This window comes from Gallus gallus, chromosome 5 (genome assembly GCF_016699485.2).
Source record: "Gallus gallus isolate bGalGal1 chromosome 5, bGalGal1.mat.broiler.GRCg7b, whole genome shotgun sequence".
In the NCBI taxonomy this organism is placed as follows: domain Eukaryota; kingdom Metazoa; phylum Chordata; class Aves; order Galliformes; family Phasianidae; genus Gallus; species Gallus gallus.
Genome location: NC_052536.1, coordinates 28,905,953 through 28,912,021, shown reverse-complemented (window position 1 = coordinate 28,912,021; position 6,069 = coordinate 28,905,953).

Sequence of the window (6,069 nt, the reverse complement as noted above, 5' to 3'; positions counted from 1 at the left end):
ATTTTGGGTGAGGTAGTTAAAATTGCCATTAATAGGTCAGCAAGCTAATACCATGCTCCCTCTCCAAGAAACCTGCTTATTTATGGCTCTTGTTCATTAGTTCATTTTTACTCTTACATTTGCCAGAAGGACTGAGCTTCTTCATTACCAGAGGATCGATGAACGTCTGACTTGTACATCTCCATCAAGAGAGAAAGAAAAATGGCTAATTTCTTTCATAAGTCAGAATCCTAAGTTAACAAAGCTTAGCTGCCCACTTTTGGCAGTCTAGGGAATTGGGAGTGGTAGAGGAAGGGAATGCTATCAATAATAGCAACAAAAGGCACTCTATCTCTTCAAGATGTTCAAATTTTGTCACAGTGATGGTCAGGCACTGGCAAAATGCCAGACGCTGGAGGGCTACTTCTACTCGTAATTTGAATGTGCGTTGCTATAAATAAAAAATGAATGCACTGCAATTCCAACAGCTTATGTCTTCCAGACTGAGTTATAACTGCCTGCTGGTTAGGCTCATTAACAGTAAAAACAGTACCTGATCGGCTTTGTTTTCATCGTGGTAAGCTGCAGTTGGGGCCACACTTTCTATCCCCAGAGGCTGCATTTTGGGAACTCCTACTGTGTTGAAAATGTATGGAGACTGAAATCTATGTATATAATCAGGCTGGATGGTAAGAGAGCTCAGGAAGGATATTTGTGCCTTTCAATGATTAAAAAAAAGATATGGCAGCATTTCTAAGAGAGGGGACTCAGAGGGATTCCTTGAGGAAATTAGACATTGTTAAGAAATGGCTCCGAGTAAATAGACCGAAACCAAGACAGAGACAGTGAGTCTGAAATGGAAAATTGTGAACTGAGGGCAAGTTATACCACCGAGCTGGCTGCATTCTGCAAAGAGAATTTCTACAATAGCACAGAGACGAGCGTCTTACCTTGGAACTGGAGCCACAGGAACAGATTCTCTGCCAGATTTTTGTGCTCATTAATGTACGTGGCAGTAAATTCATTCAAGAAATGAATCTAAAATCACGTGGAGAAGTGCTCCACTAACATCTGTGGAGGGAAATATCATGCCAGCCTATAAGCCTTTGGTCAGCCTGCTGTAGTGCTCGGAAGACTACTGAACAGTATTGCGTCTTTTATTTAGTTACTCCCCTCTCCACTACGTATCCCCTGTGTGTCTTCAGAACTCTTTCTCCTTATTTTAGTGACAAAATGCTATTGTCAGCATTGTTCTGTGATTGCAGAATGCATTGTAAGTTTAGGCACGGGTCTTGCAAGCTGCTCTGCCTGGGTGGGCTCCTGAAATCCACACAGGGCCAACTTGACATTGGTGGGGGTAGTCTTTGCTAAGGCCCCACCTTTGGAAACCAAAAGCCTGTATCATCATCTCAGTTTTCATTTCTATTTTTCTAGCTCCCGTGGTTGCAGTAGGGAAATTAAGAGTAGCCTAATGGATCATAAAGCTAAGCATGAACAGGAAAAACGCTTGGGGTTGATTATTTTGTTATCTTAAGGACATGGGGTCAATCTGATGATTTTTCAGGGGGCTTTGTGTGCTTAGGTTTGGAGAACACTGTATTCTGCCCTGACGCATACCAACAGGCCTACTAGCTGTGTTCTACTACCACAGAAACGTTTCACTGTCGTTGTATGACACAGAAAAGCCCAGCTTGAATTTCAGGTTATGACTGTCCTTGCACATTCCTCACACAAGCTAACCTTGTGGAGAAGGTTGCCCTTCGCTGTGACCGAAGGGCTCATTGGATTCCATGCGCAGTGCTGATAGGCACAAGTGTTGCACGTTTGAAAAGGTGTATTAGAGAGCAGAATCACTTTCTGACTATAAATACAGGGAAGATATTGCTGCTGGGGTTTTCTTCTGCAGAGCTTTTTAAGAAGGCTCAGTGGGGCCTTTTAATTTCTCTCAGAGCAAACCTGAAACACCCTTTTATCCCCAGATATTGGCAGTATCTTGGGAAAATGCTTTATCTTTTCTCAGGCTTGTCCCTGGTTCTTACTGCAAGGTCCGAAGAAAGGAGTTTGCATTTTACAGTCAGTGGTGCCTTTTGTCAGCCGTGCTTCACAGGCAACAGGTCAAGGGAAACACCAACAACTGGGGCTGAGATGTGCCTGTGTCTGTTCATCACTGAACATTCTCTTGTATGCTGGAATCATACAGAGGTTTTCCTCCCTGCTTTTTCTTTCTTTGTTTCTTTCTTTCCTCTCTCTTCACAAAGACTTGCTGTGGAATTTCACATTCTCTAAGAAATTGTCCGAATCTACAGAGACTTTGTACAGAACAGGATTTCTACAGCATGCTAATGACACACGGGAAAGTTCCCATGGAGGTTTATCTTCCTTTTCATTAAAAGAACCAACCAACCAAACAAACAAAGCACTTGTTGATTTGACTTTGACTGTTAGATTCACTTGTCACTTACATTCTCATCTTTGAGTTTCTTCTACTGCCTGCCTTTTCCCTCTGATTCTGCACTCCTATCCACTTTCTTCTGCCTTTTCCTGCCACGTTCCTATGTGTTTGTTTCTCCCTCCTCTGTCGTGTTGCCCTCTTGCATTCTGTACCAACTCCTGCCATAAGCTCTCCCAAATGCTTGACTCTGCTACTGGGACTGCATGAGGGGACTGTTCTAGATATTAACATAAAATAAGCATACAGTGTTTACAGAATTGCAGCTGCATTCTATAAATGCCTGTGCTGCTCCTTGCCAAGGGTAAAGGAAAACTGTCTTCAGAGGAATACGATCTGTCTGAAATACCGAGCACTCTGTTGAGCATTGCTAGTAACAGACACTGGGAATACTCAGGAATCACCAGATACACTTGCTGCCTGGCAGAATTAGGTCTTTCCTCTGTACTGCTGCATGAAAAATGATGGTACTGCTAAATGTCACAGCTGTGTCGTGTGTAACCTCTGGGGCTGGCTCCACACTCTTCACTTTGCCTTCAGGACTCTCTGCCTGTATAAGGTTGTTTGATTCTGTGGCTAGAACCCTGCTGTAATCTACTCAGGTGGAAAAATCTGATTTAGAAATAAGTTAAAAATATCAAAGTGATACATTTAATCACACTCTTAAAAAAATTCCCCAGTCTACTTTCCCATTGGTTTTTGAATGAGCGGCAGCAATAAGCTCTATTCTGGGACACGTGCACGTATTTCAAATTCCTCGATTTTTTATTATTCTCAGTGCTACTCACAGGATATAGATTAGAGAAGTCTTTTCAGAATCAGGTCCTAACGAAGTACGTTGCGTGTGGTCCCAGAAGAACTGGAACACAGACGTGTTGTCATTCCATCTTACGGAAGAGGAATACCGCCTCAACGTTGTGTGTTCTGTCAGAGCTGTCAGAGTATGCACACTGGGCTAAGTGGACCTTTGGCTGCAACCAGCACGCTGTACTCCATTTATTTTGGTTAATGCTCAGTGTTACTTCTTGAGGTTTGACCTCAAAAACGTTTGGATGGAAAAGGGTGGAAAAATAGTTTGACTCTCCTGAATGCGAAGATAAAGCAGAGAAACTTGACCCCTAGCATGCAGGGTTTATGTTTTCTATTACATTATAGGACCATTGTGGGTGTTCAGCACAGTGGAGCATTTAAGTTCTGAATGCAATAAAATTTAGACTGAAGCAAAAAAAAAAAAAAAAATTGGGAATAAAACCAGAATTGCCTAATTCAGCCAGTAATTCAAAAGGAATAGCTAGTGTTAGAACCTGCCAGCTGCTTGACGTTTTTATCTACTTATTTAAAAAAAACCGAAAAAAAGATATATAAATACGAAGAAAGCAGAACAGAAAATTATAAAGAGCTTTCACTTTGCTGCTACAGTCATAGGCTTTCCTATCAGTTTTATAAAGAGTTTACAGGATGTTGAATATTCAGTCAGCTCAGAGTACCTTTCAGCAGTGTCTCTGGAACTGGAGACACAGTTGTTTGTGACTTCAGATCCCTTGTTTTCACATGCAAATCTATATTCTTTGTTTCACCCCCCATAGAATATTCTTTCTGATGTTTTTTATTGTCTTCAGCTAACGATGTTAATAAACTCTCCATGCCTTAAAAGTTCTTTTGTATGTAAAACACAGAAGTTAACATAGCTATGAAGGCAGAAAAAAGAATCCACTTTCATTGGCAGAGGTAGATAAATCTTTTGCTTCTTTCATTTTTTATTTTCACTGTGATCATTGGAAATGTTGCCTTTTTTTTTTTGGTTGTTGTTGTTGTATACCCATTATGACTAACAGAAAAAACTGACAACCTGATTGTTCACCTAGCAAAACCAGTGGTAAATCACCTCCACATTCCAGTAAGAGCAGATTGGTTAGACCTGACGGTTTTGGGAGGAAACAAGCAAACAATCAAGCTACTTTCTGAAAAATATCCAAACTTGGAAAACAAATCTAAAGGCAGTTTGGCAGAATGGGATGTCTCACTTTTTCTCCTGAAGGACTCTTTGCAACTGATGGTCCCCGAGTCCCTCACAGCACTTCTAATGCTCCTGAAAATCCATTTCCCACCACAGCCTGGGGAGATGCATTGGTTTGGGGAAGAAGTTTTCTTTGGCCTTGAAATCTGAATGTGCAGCCTGGCACTCGAGGTAGAGAGCAGCTCAGAGGAAATTCAGCATTTTCTGCGTGATATGTATAAAGCATCGTAGCTCACCTGTTCTCCTTTGAGTAGCTGGGCGCAGCTGTCCTGGTCCCAAGATCACAGAAAAACTTTGTCTGAAAGGGCCCTTTGGTTTGGCTCCTTTTTACTTCTCCCCTTTTTAACAGCTGGTGTTTCCAAGAACAGACTTGAAAGGCTGAGATAGATTTTCATTTTTAATAACTGAGCTTCAGGTTCCCCGGGGAAAAATGTCCTCCACTGGAGACAAGAAGGTCCTGTGTCACCCAAATTCTTTATTTATTAAAGAGATAGATGAGATCCTCTTACAAAACTACAGTAATGTCTCTCCTTAAATCTGGAGAGGTGCTCACTGTTTCTTTCTTACGATCTTTGTTTCATTTCTGTGGCCCCCCAGAAAAATCTGGCAGGTTGCCCACTACTGGGACCAAGTTGCAGCAGGCAGGGACATCGAGGGGGACCTGTGGGGACCTGGCCTGTGACCTGGTCTGATGATGTGACACAGCACACAGTGAGAGGCCATTTGGCTAGCGCATGCTTCAGGTGCTACAGATGAGTGATTATTTAGTGGAAATCCTTTTAAGCGTGCTGGCAGTTGGCATTGGCTATTCAGCGAGAGGGAGCTTACCTTCCCTTGAGCTCGCTCCAGCTCACTGCCGGGTGCTGAGGGTGGACGGAGGCAGAGCAGATCGACACACGTGGAAAACTCATATAACAGAACACAAAACTCTCTGGACTGATTTTCATTATTTCCTTCCAATTTTTTAAACGATCTGTTTTTGTGAAAATACAAGAAAAATTTGAGGGGTTGCTTGCCGAAAATAGAGCAGTCTGGAACAACAGAAAAAAAAAGCGAAATACTAGGGTTGTCTCCTCTTTAAAAGGAGACATAAACATAACAGTTTCAGAAAATTCCATGGGAAAAGCAAGTTTTCAATTGGATAAATAGCATGCTTCATTTTGAAGAGCTGCTTTATTGGGACGTACCATACCCCAATGGCTGCATTTTCAAGCGTCTGTGTGTATATTGGGTACTGAAGTCACACCGGGGCACAGACACATATTTCAAAATTCTGCCCAGAATTTTTGGTGTGAGGGAAAGTTGGTGGGAAAACAAAACTCTCTCTTTATTGATGTGAAGACTTTGCAGCAATAAAATGGGAAGGCTGAAAGCCGATCAGGCACCAACGAACCTGAGGGCAATGTAAGCTTTCGCCAGGGTTTCAAGTAGGCAGCAGGCCAGTTTCAAGGGGATCACTGGAGGAGAAGGCGGAGAAGGGGGGATAATGGTGCCAGCAGGGCTCGTGGCTGGTCAGGAGGGTCAGGTCTCACCTCTTGGTGGTTAGCAGGAATGAGGGAGAGATGTGGGGTGTTGGAAGAGCAGCAGTCTCTCTCCCTGTGCATGGTGCACTCCTGGCTGTTCC